At 44.3% G+C, this 20277-nt stretch overlaps 1 protein-coding gene and 1 pseudogene across 1 annotated transcript in view; both read right to left on the minus strand.

Moving 5' to 3' along the window:
- Positions 1–20277, minus strand: part of asic1b (acid-sensing (proton-gated) ion channel 1b) — a 928708-nt gene that overhangs the window by 508662 nt on the left and 399769 nt on the right. The gene's annotated exons all lie outside the window — the stretch shown is intronic.
- Positions 35–166, minus strand: LOC140191963 (U2 spliceosomal RNA; annotated as a pseudogene).

The following is a 20277-nucleotide window of genomic DNA, read 5'->3' on the forward strand; positions in this document are numbered from 1 at the left end:
TGCCTTCTTCTTCCTCAGTGCTGTCGTTGCTGGTATGGGGTGTAAGATTGGAGGCCAATCAGCATTAGGATCCACCACTGCGTCAGCGCGAACTCTTCTCCTCCGCCTTCTGGTCTGATAAGAACAGATACTACACTTGATCTTAGCCAAAAGGCCGAGAAGCGATCAAGACTAACTGAAGGAAGAGTTAGAAAGAGATTACTAACTAACTCTTCCTTCAGTTAGTCCTGACGAAGAGTCTCAGCCTGAAACGTCGACTGCACCTCTTCCTAGAGATGCTGCCTGGCCTGCTGCGTTCACCAGCAACTTTGATGATATCCCAAGTGTGGTCTGACCAGAGTATTCAAGTAGCAACATTACCTTGGCATTCTTGAACTCAAACCCCCACGAATGAAGGCCAAAACACCATACGCTTTCTTAACCTTATCAACTTGCATGGCAACTTTGAGGCAATCTGTGAGGCAGACTCCAAGATCCTGCAGTTCCTCTGCAGTGTGAAAAATCCTGCCATTAAAGTTCATGTTTTTATCTTGTTCTCTGCCTCTCTCCATTTCAATTGGTCCACCTTCAATGCTGCCTGTCATCTCTCCCACTGCACAACCCACCTCAGCACACCTGACTCCACTCATGGCTCCAACTTCTTTCTACGTATAATGCCAATATCGCAGTCTGTAAGATGCGACCAAGAGGATTAAGCTTTAACAGTGGAAGTCTCCTATAACCCAAATAGATTGAAGATTGAACAGGATTTCCTAATCCACTAAAAGGCCACCAGGGCATTAGCAGATGGGCATTACCAGTCTGGCGCATGTAATGCACATCATGAAATGAATAATGAAAAGTTTTCCTTTTTAATTAAATAAATCCGGCCTGGTTCAGAAGAGAATCATATTAAATTGTGATATTGATTAGACAGAAGTATCAAGAGGTTAAACAAATACTGATTAATAACAGGAATATTCTTTTATGTCTCCGTGCTTCCTGAAGAGATCTGTCACTGTGATTATTAATGCTTTGTTGAACTACATTTTGCAGTGCATGGAAAAATACCAGATTCTGCTTGGTACAGGTCAGAATGGTGGCATGGAGGGTGATGCTCGGTGAGGGGTGCTCTGTCGAGCGCTGTTGGAGGGGAGGGGAGCTGGGGTTCAGCAAGGCAAGAGGTAGGGTGGTGTGTTGTGGGGTCACAGAAGGGCAAAGATCTCCATCAAAGTTCAAAGTTAATTTATCATCATACTGTATATGTCACCTCATAAGATTCATCTTCTTGCAGGCATTTATAGGGCAAAAATAGCTACAATAGAATTTACGAAAAACTACACACAAACAAAGACTGACAAACAACCAATGTGCAAAAGAAGACGAATTGTGCAAGGAAAGTATATTATACTGAGAACACGAATTGTGAAGAGTCCTTGAAAGTAAGTCTGTACATCGTTGAATCAGTTCACACTAGTGGTGAATGAAGTTATCCACTCTGGTTCAGGAGCCTGGTGGTTTAGGGTAGTAACGGTTCCTAAACCTGGTGGATCATTCACTCTAAGCACTTTGTATGAGTGTTTAATAGCTCTGGGCCGGTACACACTGGAGTTTAGAAAATGAGGGTGGATCTTATTGAAACCTACCTAATATTTAAAGGCCTAGATAGAGTAGACGTGCAGAGGATGTTTCCAATAGTGGGGGAGTCTAGGACCAGAGGCCACAGCCTTAGAACAGAAGGACATCCCCTTAGAACAGAGGTGAGGAAAAATTTCTTTATCCAATGTGTGGTAAATCTGTGGAATCCGTTGCCATGGACAGCAAGTCATTGTGTATATTTAAAATGGAGGTTGATAGGTACTTAATTAGTAAAGGCATCAAAGATTACTGAGAGAAGGCAGGAGAACAGGGTTGAGAGGAAAGATAATTCAGTCATGATCAAATGACAGAGCAGGGAAGAGAGGTGATACCTATTGGAAGAGTGCTCTCCTATGCGTGGAACACAGTTGCCACCATTTCCAAGAGGGCAAGCGAAGGGGAGAAAATGTCTCCCCAGAATCTTGCAGGATCTGACCCTGTTAACGGGTAGTTTGGCGATCAAGGCCACGTCTGTCCATAAGATCCCAATCTGTTGAGCTCTTAAAATGATGGCTTGCTTTCAGATCACGCTCCCAATGCGAATGAAATCATCTGCAAGCACTTTAGGGAGAAGTGGGCATTGAGCAAGTGAGATTTAGAGAGGAGCAAAGTCAAAGAAAAGGGCTTTAAAGAACTGAAAAGTGACGTGGCAGAGAAACATGGGAGCTGGCACTCAAATTACTTCAAATCCCACTGTACCAGTGCAGATGTGGAACACCATGCAGATAAAATATATCGTAGGTCCCCTAACTGGGCAGAGTATTTCCTTGTCAATTGGTGCTGCTTCCATCAACAGGATTCGATTAAAAAGAAACAGAAAGAGAATCAAGCCATTTGGCCCCTCAAACCTGTTCCACTATTCAATGAGGCCAGCCTCAGCTTTAGTTTCTTGCCTGTTCCACCACAACCCTTCACACCCCACGCAGACTAAAGATCTGTCCATCTCGTCTGTGAGCATATTCACTGGTTCCAGCTCTCTGGGGTAGGGAATTCCAAAGATCTATGAGCTTCTAAGAGAAGAAATTCCTCCTCATCTCTACTAAATGCTCTGTTGGTTTTAGGGAAAGATCCTCTCAGCTCCTGCACTGATGAGCTCTGTCCTGATCTCGATCTCACAAGTTTTAGTACAATCTTGAGATAGGTTTTCAGGCAAGACAGGCAGGAAGCTCTGTTCCAGAAAATTACTCTATTCCCCCTGTCCCTAAAGGATTTGAGATCTTTTTTTCCCCAAAATCTTTGTGTGCTTTCAAATCATCAGTCCCTTCTTCTCAATCTCTCTCCTGGCTAAAATGATTCAGGATCACACATACAATTATGGCAAACACCAATACCAGTTAACATTTGTTTCAGATGAGTGGAGGAAAATTTAGGGGAGATGTCAGAGGTAGGTTTTTAAATGTAGGGAGTGGTGGGTGTCTGAAGCACACACTGAGAGTGGTGGTGGAGGCCGAATCATTTAAACGGCTCTTAGATGGGCACATGTATGTAAGAAAAATGGAGAGTTAAGGGCTGTATAGGAGGGAAGGGTTAGGTTGATTGTGGAATAAGTTTATACAGGTTAGCACAACATCACGGGCTGAAGGGCCTGTACTATTCTATGCTCTATGCACCCGTTCCTCCTTGTCTCCACACAGATACAACACTTAAGGAACACGCCATTGCCAAAGCCGGCTGGGAAGAATCTTCCTTTCAGCTTTGTTATCAGCATGCAGGTAAAACTTCAGCTTCATAAGTTCTGCTGTGAATATTTTTATTCTTCCTAATCCTCAAACACTTTGAGAAGTTGAACAGGCAAGTTCCACAGCACCAGGATGTTACCCAGAAGGCTCTGGGTCCCGCTGCTGGTACAGTTCTGTGGGTCATATATCACAGGCAGCTATTATCTTCACTGAGCAGTATGCGTCTGAGTACACTTGGCAGCAGGTTAAGTCTGCTCTAAGGTAGATAGGCACCAAATAATTAAAGAGGGGGTTAAACTGCCCTGCTGACTGACCTTCCTTCCCTGCTGCTCTTTTTTATCTGCTCCCTTTGCATCCCTTTCCTCTAAATATTTCCCTGTTCCCCTCTGTTCCAATCCCAAGTGCCACCCCAGAGACTTGATCTCAAAAATCCAGGCACTCTTAGTGTTGTACTGAGGGAGTGCCGTTCTATCAGAGGTGTCTTTCAATTGAGATTTTTAACAGAGACCCCAGCTGTTCCCTCAGATAATACTTGAAGAAAGGCAAGCAAGTGGTGGTTGGATGTCTCAGACAATTTATGCTCAACACCAATAAAAGAGAAGGGCATGGAAATTCTGAGGCTCAAAGGAAATATGTTATTGTGTCATAGAAAGTCACTGAATTATACAGAAAAGGGCCCTTCAACTCATTTCATCCAGGCTAACCATGACACCTATAAATACTAATCCCAGTCGCCCACGTTAATCCCATATCCCTCTACTCCTTTCTTATTCATGTACCTTTTAAATGCCATAATTGTATCAGTCACCATCACTTCCCCCAGCACCTTGTTCCATATATGCAGCACCCTTTGTGTGAAAAAGTTGTACCTCAGATCTTCTTTAAGGTTCCCCATCTCAGTTTAAACCTGTGCCTGGTAACTTTCAACTCACCTGCCCTGGGAAAAAGACTGCCAGTGTGTAGTCTATCTGTGCCCCTCATAATTTTATCAACCATCAGCGCCCTATATTCCAGTGAGGACAAACCCAGCGTTTCCAATCCCTCCTTATCATTGCAACCATTCATTCCAAGCAACATTCTGGTGGTGAATCTCTTCTGACTCTTTCTAATGCCACCACATCCTTCATGTACCAGGGTGACCAGAACTGTACACATGTAGCCTAACTAGTCTTACACAGCTGCAACATGACATCCCAACTCTCAGACTGTACAAAAGCAAGGAGGAGGGAGGAGAAGATGGCGGCACGACACAGCACGCGCAGCTCTCTGGTGAAATGATATCGTATTGGTAAAATAAGGTACCATGCACAATTCTGATTTGATGGAGACAGATGTGAGAAGGCACAAAGGAACATCTGGAAATTTCTGAAATGCCCGGTTCGCTGCTGCTGCTACTGTGCGATCGAGAATCTCCAGAGGGAAGGCCCCAGAATCCCCGGCTTTGCCTGCTGCTGGCGACCGAGGCTGAGGTTGAAGCGTTCGGCAGAGATGGCGCTCGGTTCTCGGTGTCAGAGGGCTAATTGGAGCTCGAAGTTTTCGGACGACTCAGAGTCAGACTGTGGTCGGGCATGGCAGGGAGAGTTTTCTTCCTTCACCCATCTGCGTGAGATGTGGGACTTTCGAGAGACTTTGAACTTCTTTTACTGTGCCATGGCCTGTTCTTCATCAAGTTACGGTATTGTTGCACGGTTGTAACTATATGTTATAATAATGTGGTTTTTGTTAGTTTTTCAGTCTTGGTCTGTCCTGTGTTTCTGTGATATCACACCGGAGGAATATTGTATCATTTCTTAATGCATGCATTACTAAATGACAATAAAAGAGGACTGCGTGTCCTCATAATCTAATAATCTAATCTAATAATTTAATGATAAATGCCTCCCCACTACCCTATCCACCTGTACCACCATTTTCAGGGAGCTATGGACTTGCACTCCAAGATCTCTCTGTAATCAACACTCTTGAGTCCTCGGCATTTGCACTATGTGTCCTGATAGTGTTTGAGGTCCTAAAATGCATTACCTCACACTGGTCTAGATTAAGTTCTCTCTACCAGCACTCCACCCAACTTTCCAGCTAATCTATGACCTTCTGTGTCCTTTCACAACCACCAATTTTTGTGTCATCTGCAAACTGACTCATCGTACCATCTATGTTCTCATCCAAGCCTTCTGGTCAGAAACACAAACCTGAACTGCTCCCAAACAACAGGAATTCTGCAGATGCTGGAAATTCAAGCAACACACATCAAAGTTGCTGGTGAACGCAGCAGGCCAGGCAGCATCTCTAGGAAGAGGTGCAGTTGACGTTTCAGGCCGAGACCCTTCGTCAGGACTAACTGAAGGAAGAGTGAGTAAGGGATTTGAAAGTTGGAGGGGGAGGGGGAGATCCAAAATGACAGGAGAAGACAGGAGGGGGAGGGATAGAGCCAAGAGCTGGACAGGTGATAGGCAAAAGGGGATACGAGAGGATCATGGGACAGGAGGTCCGGGAAGAAAGACAAGAGGGAGGGGACCCAGAGGATGGGCAAGAGGTATATTCAGAGGGACAGAGGGAGAAAAAGGAGAGTGAGAGAAAGAATGTGTGCATAAAAATAAGTAACAGATGGGGTACGAGGGGGAGGTGGGGCCTTAGCGGAAGTTAGAGAAGTCGATGTTCATGCCATCAGGTTGGAGGCTACCCAGACGGAATATAAGGTGTTGTTCCTCCAACCTGAGTGTGGCTTCATCTTTACAATAGAGGAGGCTGTGGCTTCATCTTTACAGTAGAGGAGGCCACACTCAGGTTGGAGGAACAACACCTTATATTCTGTCTGGGTAGCCTCCAACCTGATGGCATGAACATCGACTTCTCAAACTTCCGCTAAGGCCCCACCTCCCCCCCGTACCCCATCCATTATTTATTTTTATACGCACATTCTTTCTCGCACGCTCTTTTTTCTCCCTCTGTCCCTCTGACTATACCCCTTGCCCATCCTCTGGTTTCCCCGACCCCTTGTCTTTCTCCCCAGACCTCCTGTCCCATGATCCTCTCATATCCATTTTGCCAATCACCTGTCCAGCTCTTGGCTCTATCCCTCCCCCTCCTGTCTTCTCCTATCATTTTGGATCTCCCCCTCCCCCTCCCACTTTCAAATCCCTTACTCACTCTTCCTTTAGTTAGTCCTGACGAAGGGTCTCGGCCCGAAACGTCGACTGTACCTCTTCCTAGAGATGCTGACTGGCCTGCTGCGTTCACCAGCAACTTTGATGTGTGTTGCCTGAACTGCTCCCATCCACTTCCCATTATCAAGTAAATGTGGACCCAGTTTGCCAATACACCTTGTGTCTTAACCTTCCGGGCCAGCCTACCATGTGGGGCCTTGTCAAAAGCCTTGGAAAAGGCCGGTAATCTGCTATTTTGGCTGCGGGCTTGCTGTTTTAAAAATTCAGCAGCACCTGAAGTCCCAAAGGATCAGACACAGCTGCATGGTGAAGCCCTGTGCCTTGAGGCCCTTCCTGTTTCATGTGGGAATGAGGAATCCCATGGCACTCTGTATTCGGGTGTCCTCGCTAGTAGTTAACCTTCAATTGCCTTTACAGCAACAGGCTATCCAGTCACTGGGAGTTTGCACAATGCAGATTGGTTCTGCATTTCCAACATTATAACAGTGATGGAAAGCCACGCCCTACCTGGTGTGATGTGCCTTGGGACATCCTGAAGGGGAGGTAAAATGTAAGCTCTTCTTATTTAAAACATGCAATGAGAAGTGATCAGTAGGAAATGGCCATGACTCCCACCTGACTCCTGAGCAGTGCTGGCACTCTCTGTTAGTGACACTGAAACGCCTAACTCCAGCCTCACAGCCTGCAGCCCAGAGCCGACCATAGAGAGCAACCCTCCTGGCAAAGCAGGCTGGTGCAGGCCATCACCAGATGGATACAAAGCAAGCTCTCTTCACGAGTCTGATACATGTCATAAATTCCATTGTACTTCTTTTTTCCCCTGTAAATAACCGCAAGAAAATGAATTTCAAGATACTATGTGGTAACGTATTTGTACTTTGATAATAAATTTACTTTGAACTTTGCGCACGTTTGCTCCTACAAATGGCAGAAGTAGGTTCTTCTCCCTCTCCAGTTTCTAGAGATAGAACATAGAACATAGAATAGTACAGCACAGTACAGGCCCTTCGGCCCACATGCACAGTAAATACTAACTGTCACATCACAGTCTGGTATGGAAACACCGATGCCCAGGAACTGAGAAGTCCATAAGACCATAAGCTATAGGAGCAGAAGTAGGCCATTTGGCCCATCAAGCCTGCTCCACCATTCAATCGGGGCTGATCTAATTCTTCCAGTCATGCCCACTCCCCTGCCTTCACCCCATATCCTTTGAAGTCCTGGCTAATCAAGAACATATCTATCTCGGCCTTAAATGCACCAAATGACCTGGCCTCCACAGCCGCTCGTGGCAATAAATTGCACAGATTTGTCACCCTCTGACTAAAGTCATTTCTCAGCATCTCTGTTCTAAGTGGAGGTCCTTCAATCCTGAAGTCGTGCCCTCTTGTCCTAGACTCCCCTACCATGGGAAATAACTTTGCCATATCTAATCTGTTCAGGCCTTTTAACATTTGGAATGTTTCTATGAGATCCCGCCTCATTCTCCTGAACTCCAGGGAATACAGCCCAAGAGCTGTCAGACGTTCCTCATACGGTAACCCTTTCATTCCTGGAATCATTCTCGTGAATCTTCTCTGAACCTTCTCCAATGTCAGTATATCCTTTCTAAAATAAGGAGCCCAAAACTACACACAATACTCCAAGTGTGGTCTCACGAGTGCCTTATAGAGGCTCAACATCACATCCCTGCTCTTATATTCTATACCTCTAGAAATGAATGCCAACATTGCATTCGCCTTCTTCACCACCGACTCAACCTGGAGGTTAACTTTTAGGGTATTCTGCACAAGAACTCCCAAGTCCCTTTACATCTCTGCATTTTGAATTCTCTCCCCACCTAAATAATTGTCTGCCTGTTTATTTCTTCCACCAAAGTGCATGACCATACACTTTCCAACATTGTATTTCATTTCCCACTTCTTTGCCCATTCCCCTAAACTATCTAAGTCTCTCTGCAGGCTCTCTGTTTCCTCAGCACTACCCGCTCCTCCAGCTATCTTTGTATCATCAGTAAATTTAGCCACAAATCCATTTATCCCATAGTTCAAATCATTGACGTACATCATAAAAAGCAGCAGTCCCAACACCGACCCCTGTGGAACTCCACTGGTAATCGGCAGCCAGCCAGAATAGGATCCTTTTATTTCCACTCTCTGTTTTCTGCCGATCAGCCAATGCTCCACCCATGCTAGTAACTCCCCTGTAATTTCATGGGCTCTTATCTTACTAAGCAGCCTCATGTGCGGCACCTTGTCAAGGATGTGGAATATTGTCCATCACAATCCGTTTACATGGAGCACTGCAGCACCCATCATCAAATACAGCCCCCACCATCCAGGCCATGCCATCTTCTTGCTACCACCATCGGGCAGGAAGTGCAGAAGCCTTAGATCCTACAACCATCAGGTGTCTGAACTGATGTGAACAACTTACTTCACTCTCCTCAACACTGAACTGACTCCACAACTTACAGACTCACTTTCAAGGGCTCTTTACAACTCACGTTCTCAGTATTATTTTTATTTGTACAGTTCGTCTTTTTTGCACATTGGCTGTTTACCAGTTATTGTCTGTTTATGTATAGCTTTTCATAAATTCTATTGTAGTACTTTTTTTTAGTGTAAATGCCTGTAAGAAAATGAATCTCAATGTAGGATATGGTAACATACAGACACTTTGATAATAACTTTACTTTGAACTTTATATATAGACAAGGTTGCTCCTGTGAATGACAATAGTTTCCTATCTCTATCCAATATTAATAAACGTTCTTTCTTCTCAGTCTGATGTAATTTGGATGCCATTCATTATAAAACTGTAGGTGTGGTTACCAAATGGGGTGATTTCTGTGTATTTTCTGACCTATGGCCAAATCAGCTTATGAACATACGTAAAGGTGGAACCTATTCATTACCCAGGGACCTTTCATTCTTTCCTGTTTTCATCTGCAGATGATTCTATCCAAAGAACTGAACAATATTTTATAGAGGTTTGTGATTCTAGAAGGTTAGTAACTCCTCAATAACATTGCATGTCTTTTTTTATCTATTCATGGTTGGAGTCCTATTTTAGACTCCACACATTCAACGATGCTGCACCGTCTTTTCCTGTGCATAAGGCAGAATGTGGGGGCAATGAATTCAGTGTGGACTCAGTGATTTATCAGTCTGGAATTATCGCATTTCAGAGAAGTACTTAAACCCACACATCATTTCTGGAGGTTAATACACAACCTATGGAGCATACCCATTTGAACTGAAGCAGCCGCTGGCTGGATGGAGCTCGTTGCTTCACAGAAGCTTGTAATAAATTGCTGGACTTCTGTTAAGCCCTACTGGTTGGTAGCTGGTGGGGGTGTTAGGGCGCATTCTGGAGTTAGGGTATATAACAAATACTCATGTCACCAGCAACCAATCTTCAGACATGAACGTGGATTGGAGATTGAATTTAAAGTGCAGCCCAGAACACTAGTTTCCCCGGAGCTGTGGATTGGGGCTAATGACAAACCAGACAATGCTGATTAACATTCATTTTGGGTGTCTGGGGTGTGGGTGCTAGGAAGGAGGTGTGTGAAAATGACATGTAATTCAAAGGAAGCATTATAGGTACATTGTAACTATAGAATTGCCCTGTTGTTACCTTTGATCTTTAGCATATCAAAATTTCATGTAATATTGGGTCAGGAGGCCTCTTCCTCCCAGAGTGTCTCAATATGATGCCTGCTGCCCGTTTCTGTTCAATTAAACACTTCTATATCCTCTAGCTTCAGTGTCTCCCCAGTGACTTTTTTCACAATACAACAGGAGAATTGGGGTTGGTGTGATTGAGAGAATATTTCACAGGGAAGTACATGGTTGCTCTGAGAGTTTAAAGGGCCGAATGGTTATCTTCTCTGCCATGAAAAAACATGGAAGTAAACATCATACAAACCACTGCACAAACTGCTGGCTACACTTCAGTGCCCAAAGCTCATCCAGATCCCCTTCTATCCCAGCCTCCCAGCCAACCAACTTTCTCCCCACCCCAAGCTGTTCCTGGTGTTCCTGCCTCTGAAAGCAGAAACCCTCGTCACATTTAACATGTACCTGGATGAGGCCTTGAAAACTATGGTCCTTTTTATTTTTGGCCAGCAAACACGATGGGCCAAATGGCATGGAATTAAACACTGGCTCTCAACAGCTATCCAGCTGAACAAAACTCTTCGGGACTAATAAGTCCACAGGGGTCACAATGGTATGACAAGTGCAGGCCCAGTGACTATGTAGCAGCTATAGCTCCTGCCTGGTTAATAGACCCTTTGTAGTTTTGTAGAATCTATAGTATATTGCTGGACTCCTGTAATGTCTATTTAACATCACATTAACCAAAATTCCCTTTACAGGCTTGACACATTATGGCATTTTCTGCCTTGTTGAAAAAAGCAATAACTTCAAATGGAATCATAAGGGATGGCTTCGACTGAGTGACTGAATATTGAAAGAGGCCTTGCTTCCCTAGTGTCCAGAGCCTGCATTGATAAAATAAAACACTCTGTTACAAACCAAACCAGCCGTGACTGTTGTCTGTAATGAGGGGCGAGTCAGCTGTAACTGCTGCACACCTTATCACACAGCCAACCGCACACCAGCTCCTGTGGGTAGGCCGAGGAGCCACTCTGCATTCAGGCAGAGAGGATGAACTAACATCGTGACCAGGCTGTGGTCTTCACTGACTCAAAAGTATGGACACCGGTGTTGAGGATTAATTTCCAGGGAGAAAATCCTCCAAGTGCTTTAAAAATATTTGTCTCAGATATCATCTTTGTTTATTAGTGCTAAGCGCCTAATATAGACATGCTCGCATGAATGGAATGAGTTCCAAAGCATAAGGTGACATACTGCAGTAACTGTGCAGCACGTTTAATACTAATAAAGAGTTGCATTTATAAGCAATTTTCTTCCCCTTTCTATGATGACTTCTGGTTATTATTTATTTAAGAAACATTGAAGTTGGGGAAAACAGACATCTAAATGTGAGTTGGTAAGTGTGCTCGCTTTCCAGTTGAGCACTTAGAAGGCAGCGGGAGCATTAGGACGGACATTTTGTGCATTCAGTGGCATATTGGTGGGGGGAAGGGGAAGAGTAAGTGATCACATGACAAAACCTATCAGCACCCACAATTGTTAACTCTATATGGCGTGCCAACATGCAGCGCCACACAGTTGTCTGAAGTCAATGGTGCTTCATTGATCCTACTGAGGAATAAAATTGAATCACAGAAGACAGCTGTTTGGCTCAATGAGCCTGCACAGGCTCCCACGAAGAGAAATCCACTTTGTCGCCATCCCTTGTTCTTTCTCCATATCCCTGCAATTTATTTTTTTGGCCTTTAAGTCATAATCCAGCACTCTTTAGAAGGTTAATATCGAATCTGTATCCACTACCCTCTCTGCTGTGAAGATTCTAACCACTCCTTCTATAAAAAGCCATCCTCATATTGCTGCTGGTTCCTTTGTAAAACAGCTTACAAAACCTGCCTCTGGTTAATGATTCTTCAGCTGCTGACAACAGTTTATTTTTGTCATTTTGAACATCTCGATAAAATCTCCTCTTCAACTTCTCTGCTCGGAGCAGGATATACAGGGGTAAGAATTTGTCCTTGATCTTGCTCCAGACATGCAATAAGACAGTGACTGTGCATTGGTACAGTTCCGAAGTTCGACTGATTCTAAGGAGGCCGAATATGAATTTCTACTTGATGGAGCAACACATGAGATGCTGGAGGAACTCAGTGGATCTGGCAGCATCTATGGAGGGAGATGGACAGTTGACAGCTCAGTGGATTAGGCCACATCTGTGGAGAGTAATGGATGAACTGCTGAGTTCTTCTAGAGCTGTGTGCATTGTTCCAGATTCCAGCGTCTGCAGTCTCTTGTGTCTCCACTTCAGAGACTTTTAGACAGGCACATTGATGAAAGGAAAATGGACGGCTATGTGAGAAGGAACGGTTAGATTGATCTTGGCATAAATTAAAAGGTCAGCACAACATTGTGGGCCGAACTGCCTTCATGCTCCATGTTCTATGTTCTAAGAAACAAAAGTCTTCTTCCCCACCAGTTCCCATCACTAACCCCACTAACATCTGTGGTTAAGTATAAAACTACAGCACAATGATGCAGTGAGACTGCTAACCTCAACATTAGCAAGTATGCTCCCAAAGGCGTGGCTCCCAATTAGCCTCTGACAACCAAGTCCGGCTCCTGGCCTTCACATGTGGCTTAGCTACTAAGCGCAGCAGAACTGTTTCTACCGACAGAAGAAGAGGCAAAGGCAGTTTACTGGCGCCTTAAAACCAGGCGCTTCAGGCAGATGGGGCTTATTAGCTGTGGTTGGCAACTCATCCAGCAGAAGGAAAACTCTGACCTTAAATCTCCGCTGCCTTGTATGTATTCTCACTGATGGGGACGGCTTTGGGAGTAATCCCGGAGGAAAAATCCAGAGCTGGACTCCCTAAGGCAGACCTACATTGGGTTCAATGCTGACTAGCAACTCCTGCAATGCCGCAGGTGCCAAACCGTATCTGTCTCTGACGCTCCTTTGGAGATGCATGGAGAGGGGTAGCCCGCTGCATAGACAACAGCTCCTACTGCCCTGGCTTGCGTATCGTGTAGACAACTGGGATCCAACATCCATGGTCGATCCTGATTAATAGAGGGCCTCAACAAGTACTTACAAGGCCAAAGCAAGGGAGCTAGAGCTTTACTCTTTGGAGAGCAGGAGGATGAGAGGAGACATGATAGAGGTGTACAAGATAATAAGAGGAATAGATAGAGTGGACAGCCAGCGCCTCTTCCCCAGGGCACCACTGCTCAATACAAGAGGACATGGCTTTAAGGTAAGAGGTGGGAAGTTCAAGGGGGATATTAGAGGAAGGTTTTTTACTCAGAGAGTGGTTGGTGCGTGGAATACCCTGCCTGAGTCAGTGGTGGAGGCAGATACACTAGTGAAGTTTAAGAGGCTACTAGACAGGTATATGGAGGAAGTTAAGGTGGGGGAGTTATATGGGAGGCAGGGTTTAAGGGTTAGCACAACATTGTGGGCCGAAGGGCCTGTACTGTGCTGTACTATTCTATGTTCCCCTCTCTGCAGGGCTATGCAGGAAGTTAAGTTTGACTGCCTGTGGAAATGCACGTTAAATGCATGTACCACATGCACGCATACACGCACCCTTAATTTTCCAAATCCTTATTGGAAAGGGATTTCCATCAAGATCATCCCTGCTGTCCATCAACCCTCGTCCATACGTACATCTGCCATTTTGGTGGGTTAGCTTAAATTGTTTACAGGGCTGATTAAAATAGGATTAGATATTTGATCTAATCCTATTTTCTGGCAAAATTTGGTTAACTGGTTAGTGCTAATTAACCATGAAATCCCAAAACCCAGCAAGTAACCAAGGATCCAAGGGATATGGGCATGCTTGCCTCTCAAGGTCAAAAATGGGATCATTTTTCAGATTCTGTTTCTAAAAGTCAATTATTGTATTTATACCAGATATCTGCCTGTTCAAATTACAGTTTAAAACGATTTTGTTTAGCTTTCAGCTGCTGAAGATGGTCATTATATCAATGTCATGTGATATCGGTATTGCTTTTCAGTCAAAAATAACCCACTTTCTTGTGTGTGGCTCTATTGTACAACAAAGGAAAACCAGCAAACTGTGTTATATTTTGTCAGTTAGCCCACACAATAGGAAGAACCAATCTGATGACAATGGAGAGAAGTATTGAACTCACTCTGCACCAACAGAGATTCGAAAAAGAATCTCAAGATCCTCGGAGCCTGAGAGAAATTTGACTGAATCTATCTTACCGAGTGAGTGGATAATTTCCATATTGACTAGAGCACAGCTTGGAAACTTGATGCCTTGCCAGGCTGTCTGGAGCTTGTTCCAGGTCCCTATACACTGTGTGCTATGTATTAGATATCACAGAATAAGCACAGTCGCAGAGCGACAGTATTATAGTGCTTAGTTACTTGGTCACGGTTGCTGAAGTAAGTCAGGAGAGGGGAGGATTTATTAAGGGCATGGTACATCTCCAGAAAACTGATGATTGCAATATGCATTACCTTCATAAGTACCATCCAAAACCACCAGTCCCACATACCTCTACTCATTTCAGTGATCTCCTTGAAATAGTTGTGCGTACACACACACACACACACACACACACACACACACACACACACACACACACACACACACACACACACACACACACACACACACACAATCACCTGAACAGGCATCTTTGTGGACCAGTGTTTGAAAGCCTAGGTCTGGCTGAACCCCTGACCCAGTCAGATGTTCACACCCTTGTTCTTTCATGAGCATGCCGAATTAAACTGCTTCAGACCTCCCCAACTATCACGCCAGTCACTCTATCTGTATTTCCATCAACACTCCCCTCCATTGACTCCATCTACACTTCCCATTGCCTTGGGGGAACAGCCAACGTACGCACCCTGGTTGTGCTCTCTTCTCCCCCCTTCCATCGAGCAGCAAATACAAACGCCTGAAAGCACACGTGACCAGGCTGAGGTAGAGTTACTATCCCGCTGTTATCAAACTCCTGAACAGACCTCTTGTACATAAAAGATGAACTCTTACTTTCTCAATTTACCCTGTCGTGGCCTTTGCACCGCATTTTCTCTGGAACTGCAACACTTCATTCTGCGTTCGGTTATTGTGTTTCCTTTTTCACTACTTTGATGTGTGGATTGATCTGTCTGGATGGGACACAAACAAAGCTGTTCTTGTGACGATAAGAAACCAATTGCCCTCATGAACTGGGCACTGCTTATGTATTGATAGACAACTGATTGCGGGTAGGTGACATACTGTACACACTGGGAAATGTGCTGATGTGTAATGCATTGAGGCTAAGTTTCCAAATAATCCAAGAAAAAAACCCCTGATTTATAATGAACTATGAACAGTGGCATTCAAGATCTCAAAATGAAGACACAAGAGACAGCAGATGCTGGAAACCTGGAGTAACACACAAAATACTGGAGAAACTCAGCAGGTCAGGCAACATCTATGGACAGAAATGGGCAGTCAGTGTTTCAGATCAAGACCCTTCACCATTTCATTTCCCTCCACAGATGCTGCCTGACCCGCTGAGTTCCTCCAGCATTTAGCGTGTTATTCAGTAACTTCACAGCACCTTGCAAATTCCATCTTGTACACTGGCTGATTTTGATTTAGCTCAATCTGATTACTTAATTATGTGAGATTATAGAGGATCTCTGGCACAGAATCAGACCATTTGACTCAACCAGCCCATCATAGCATTTATATTCCACTCAAATCATCTCTCACCTTTCCTATCCACATGGTTCACTTCCCCTTCTTAACTGAAGCTTTAGGAATGGAGTGTTTATCTTGGATATTTATGATACTAATGGTGAATGATTAATAGATATAGTCCTCAGCTATCTAACTTGTCCTTTGTCTCTATAACTGAACTCCTGAGGTATGCCAGCACAGCAGAGCACAGGAAGTTGGTACTGCTGCCCTTTGAAGGAGAAAACATGTCATTCCTTAACAATTTAAGGTGAATATGGGTGTGCGTATAGATGTAGTTTCACGTCACACTCATATATATAGCAAAGCAGTTCCAGGTTCAACTGGGGAAAGTATAATACTTGGATGGGGCGGCAAGAAGTTGGAGGAACTCAAAACTGAACCAAGTGTTACACACAAAAGCAAAGGGAGCACTGGGATGCACTGGCTGGATGGTTTAGTGCTTATCAAAGAGAATGTTATGGTCTCAATTGGCACAGGCTTGGCAAGGCTTCACTGAGAATACTACGTTCAATCTGGTGCCTCTGCTCTGTCAGTGATAATGGAGACCCAGGAGATACAGCATCAAGACCTAGTTACCAAAACAGGCTTGGAGAGTCGGGTCTGTTGACTGGAGATGTGATCAAGACCACAATGTTAATGGACTGGACTGGCGTGAGCCAGAGGACACGCGTACAAGTTGTGCAAGCAGGGGTTTGGGCTCGCCGACAGGGGGATGTCTTTTGTGATTGGCTGCAGTGAGTGTGGATGTGCACTGCTGGCACTCGGGGAGCTACAGCAGTTTCTCTGATAAGGTGCACCACAGAGTCTTTTATAGGTGCACCATTGAAAGCAAGCTGTCCAGATGCATCACAGCTTGGTCTGGCCACTGCTCTGCCCAAGACCACAAGAAATTGCAAAGAGTTGCAAACTCTGTCCAATTCATTACACAAACTAGCCTCCCCTCCATGAACTCTGTCTACACTTCCTGATGCTTCAGGAAAATGGCCAACATAGTCCAGAATCCCTCTCACCCTGGACATTCTCTTTTCTCTCCCTTCCCATCGGGCAGAAGATACAAAAGGTTAAAAGCGCATGTCACCTTGCTCACGGACTCTTGAATGGACCGCTCATACGCTAAAAGATGAACTCTTGATCACCCAATCCACCTCACCATGATCCTTGCACGTTATTTGTCGACGTGAACTGCAGTTTCTCCGTTAGCCTGTTTTAGAGGTTTTCCGTCAGGGCAATGCTGGAAGATGTCCCGTGGGTGGACAATGTGGTCTCTGCAGCGTTGGTTGGGAGTAACAGCAAATCAACAAGTACCCTTCCCCTGAGTAAGCAGCTTTTAAATTAATGCTGCTTCCCTTACCGCTGAACTTGCAATTATTTTTTTTAAAAGGTTTTCATTCCTCTGCTAACGTTCACAGTGTTAGTTCAGCACATTTGCAAGAATGATAATAGAGTTGAGAAACAAAACAACTATCTGGATTGAAGAGCTGGAGCTCTTTCTCCATGCCTATTTGTAACTCATAAAATCTGTTGGGAACCAATCAATTCAATGAGGAATTCAAAGAAAACCTCTTTACCCAGAGAGTAATAGGAATGGGGAACTTGATATTTCAAAAGGTAGTTGAAGCTAGATAAATAGATGAGGGAGGAAGGAATAGAAAGTTATCTTCATATGGTGATATGGCAAGATAAATTAAGGTAACAGACGGCTTGTTTGGAGTATGAACACCATTTGTCACAGGGCCTGTATAAGGAGACTGTTATTACCCCACTCATTTGGGATCAGCGCTACACATTAGCGCTGTTACACACTGTTATAGATCGGGGGTGCAATCCCAGTATTCTGGTCCTGAGGTCAACTGATCTAGGAAATTTCTCCACCAATTAAGATTCTAAATGAAACAAAGGGGGAGAATGCACTGGGATGAGAATTCATACAAAGGGAGGATGTGTTGGTACTGGAGAGAGTGCAGAAGAGATTTATGAGGATGTTGCCAGGAATGGAGAGTTCCAAGAAAAGACTTGATTAACTGGGGTGGTTTCCTTTAGAGTAGGTGAAACTGAGGGGAGTGTTAAACGAGGGGTACAAAATTAGGAGAGGCTAGACAAGGAGAAAAGGAAGGGTGCACTTCCCTTTAGTAGTAACAGGGGGAAATGGGAAAAAAAGCTTGAGCTATAGGGAGAGGTTGGATAGGCTTGGACTTTATGTCTTGGAATGCAGGAGATTGAGGGGTGACTTTATATGGGTGTATAAAATGAGGGGTATAGACAGGATGAACGTACACAGTCATTTTCCCAGGGAAAAGTAGCTAAAAACTAAGAGGGCACAGGTTTGTTTTATATATATATATATATATATGAGAGGTGAAAGAATATGGAACGAGACGCTAGAAGAAGCAGTTCAGGCAGATACAATAGCAACATTTAAAAGGCACTTGGACAGGTACATGGATAAAAAAGGGTCAGAGAGATATGGAGCAAATGCAGACAAATGGAACTAGCTTAGATGGGCATCTTGGTTAGTATGGGCAAGTTGGGCTGATGGGCCTTGGCAGACTATATTACTCTATGACCTCTGCACCATGGATTTAATGGAAAGGGTTATTGGAGAGTTGACAACAATTGTCTTCACCTAATGAGTGGTGGGGGCTGGAAATTGCCTGGAAGAACAGGCAGGCAGAACTGTTCCCTGAGTATTTGCATTAGCTGGCTGAACATGTGGAGAACCATCATCTGCAGCATTACTGATTGACAGCTCCTCCTCATGTAGCACAGGCACAATGGGCAGAATAGCCTCCTTCTGTGCCACAGGTTTCTGATTCTACACATTCCCGAACCCTCCATCTTGCGAAGCTCGGCAGAAGCTACTTCTGTCAGTCCGTATGAAAGATAGTGCTGCTCTCAAAAGCGATTCATGCAAGACAAGAAAGCTAACACTATTTGTAAGGGTGAAATTATTGCAATGCAACATGTTTTGATGAGGGGTAAGTTGTTCATAAACAATCCAGCAGCAAACAGGAACATTGATTGGTGCAAAGAGATGAATTCTAATCGTCACCATTTATTTCCCAACTGACTTACTGCAGCTCGCTGGCAAATGATGTGACCGTCCAAGCTCTGCATTCAGGATCTAATTGCGCAGGGAACAGAAATAACATCCTGAGGCTTTATTGCATAACTGGACCTGCTGTGAAGTGAATTGAGGCAGGTGAAACTGCTGTTACCTGGTTCCATCTTCAAATCTGCTTTAAACCAAGAGAAGCAGAGAGTCCAATGTCTGCATGAGTGAAGTTGCTGTGCGGTATAACGGCTGAGGTGGGACAGGAGGAACTGCATGGTTCATTTTGGTCCAGATGTATCAGAGGCAAGGCAGTTGAATACCCTTTCTATGGAAAACTGGAAGGAGATAGAGAACCTAGTGGCATGGTATCATGACAGAAACCTCTCCCTTAATGCCAGCAAAACAAAAGGGATGGTCATTGACTTCAGGAATTGAGGGGTGCGGGGGGTGGGGGGGTTATGCTACACTTGCACTTTTTTACATCAACAGTTTTGAAGCCACAAGGGTTTAAGAGTTTCAAGGTCCTAGGAGTGAACATCACTCCTGGTCCAACCACATTCATGCCACAGACAAGATAGCTCACCAATGCATCTACTTCCTTCGAAGGCTAAAGAAATTTGGAAATTTGTCCCTCACTAGTTTTTATCAATGCACTACAGAAAGCATGCACCATGGCTTGGTATGGCAATTACTCTGCCAGTGATTGCAAGAAACTGCAGTGAGTTGTGGACGTAGCTCAACACATCATGGACTCTGTCTGCACTTCTCACTGCCTCAGTAAAGCAGCCAGCATAATGAAAGACCCCATTCACAATGAACATCCTGTCTTCTCTCCTCTTCCATCTGGCAGAAGATAAAAAAGCCTGAAAGCACATACCACCAAGCTCAAGGACAGCTTCTACCCCACTGTTATAAGTATTCAATGGTCCCCTAGTACAATAAGATGGACTTGTAACCTCACAATCTACATTATTATAGCCTTGCACTTGATTGACACTTAAACTTCACTTTCTCTGTAACTGCAACACTTTACTCTGCATTCTATTAGAGTTGAAGATGGCTACAAAAGGAGATTATAAGGTTTTAAAGGAGATGGGAGGAAGTTTTGAAATACAAAGCTTGTCAACCCTATTCCTTCTGCGCACTGTCATGTAATCATTATGACTATTCAGTCCTTCAGGTCCGCAACACCTACTTGTAGAGCAGTTCTGTTGGTCAATATTCTCCTGCTTCTTCTCCTTGTCCATGCAGATTATTTTCCTTCAAGTGCAACTTCCTTTTGAAAGCGTGGTTTATTCTGCTTCCACTACAGGCAGTGAGTTCCAAGCCATCAACTCTGTTTAATAAAAGTTTTCCCTCAAATCCCTCATGTCCCTTCTCTATCATGGAGTCATAGAACCATACAACTCA

The sequence above is a fragment of the Mobula birostris genome, chromosome X (genome assembly GCF_030028105.1).
Source record: "Mobula birostris isolate sMobBir1 chromosome X, sMobBir1.hap1, whole genome shotgun sequence".
NCBI classification, from domain to species: Eukaryota; Metazoa; Chordata; class Chondrichthyes; order Myliobatiformes; family Myliobatidae; genus Mobula; species Mobula birostris.